The 1,393-nt window shown below is 52.3% G+C and overlaps 1 pseudogene; it reads left to right on the top strand.

Annotated features, from left to right (window-relative positions):
- The first annotated feature begins 787 nt into the window (after window positions 1–787).
- LOC136659740 (5S ribosomal RNA) lies at window positions 788–904 on the top strand (annotated as a pseudogene).
- Window positions 905–1,393: the final 489 nt, after the last annotated feature.

The following is a 1,393-nucleotide window of genomic DNA, read 5'->3' as shown; positions in this document are numbered from 1 at the left end:
GGAAGGGACAGAATTCTTTAGATGTTTGTAATGAATTTGCTGGTGTGCATATCTCAACTGAGGGTGCATGCGCGCAAGGTCTGTGCGTGTGTGTACTTATTTATGTTTTCTGCTTTTCTCATTCAAGAGGAGAAGGAGCCCACGTTGGTTATGAGCTCCTCGCCGCCTGCGCCCCATGAAGATCTCTGTAAATAAATATGAATAATGCACCGTCTTTTCTTCGGCCAGCCCCAGCTTGGCTGAGCTCTCAGGGATGACGCACCCAGTGTGTGGCTGGCATTACCATAATAAGCCATAAGCACAAAAAAGAGTACACATCACTTCTTCAAAGGTACAACTCGGCCTTGTGCCCAGAAACACTGCTGGCCGTCTTCCCGATGGACTCCACGGTTGCTGGGTGGACATGAGACCAAAAATGCGATTCTGGGCTTGGGGAGATGTGCATCGCATCTGCCCGCGAAGGGGCTTCCCCCCTTCTCCAGCAAGAGGCAGTGGCTCCCTCAAGAAATACAAGTCGGTCTGTGACAAAGCTTTGCATGAGTGGAGCAGATCTGTCCTTGTTACTGCTGTACTGCTTTCCAGTTGGTTTCCAGGCCAGTTCAAAGCCTCCTCAGCAGTCTGGGACTGCCCCACCGCAAGGACCTCATGAACAGTAACCAGTGATAGACCCGTCCTCCAGGAATTGCTCCAACTCATGTTCAAAGCAGGTCTAGGCTGGAAGTCATCACCGCATCATGTGGCAGTGATTTTGCACTGCAAAAATCTGTGGAATTTGCTGCATTCAAAAAGCAGCAACTGTTACCCTGCACATGCCTGATCTCGTCTGATCTCGGAAGCTAAGCAGGGTCAGGCCTGGTTAGTACTTGGATGGGAGACCGCCTGGGAATACCGGGTGCCGTAGGCTTATACCATAGTCTTTTGAGACTGAAGGTTGCCAACCAACCAATGACGGCTGCAGTGAGGGGGCCAGGTGAATAGCCTTGGGCAAGTCATCCTAGAGTCTCATGGTCACCCCTAAGAAATGCCCTTGCCTCATGTACTTCCCACCCCTCATGAACTTCCCATGGTAGTGGTGGGGACCAGTAGCATAGCAAGTGGGGTGGGTGTGGGCCTCCTCAGGTGTCACACCCTGGGTGGGTGACGAGAATGCCACCTGCGCCCCTGCCAAGTGGAGCCCATGCCCAGGGTGACCAGATACAATGGAGGACAGTGTGCCTATACCTTTAACCATTGCATAGAGGAGGGAATTTTGGCAGGTGCAGCTCAACATGGAAGGGTTTCAAAAACTGCACCTGCTAAAATTCCCTCTTCTACCTGGTCACTCTGCCTATGCCGTGTTTGGTAGTAGACGCCCCCCCCCCAGCTCCAAATGGCCAGAAATGGCTGCACTGGA

Source organism: Tiliqua scincoides, chromosome 8, assembly GCF_035046505.1.
Source record: "Tiliqua scincoides isolate rTilSci1 chromosome 8, rTilSci1.hap2, whole genome shotgun sequence".
Lineage (NCBI taxonomy): Eukaryota > Metazoa > Chordata > Lepidosauria > Squamata > Scincidae > Tiliqua > Tiliqua scincoides.
The sequence above is the reverse complement of the archived record's forward strand: the minus strand, read 5'-3'. Positions and strand labels throughout refer to the sequence as shown.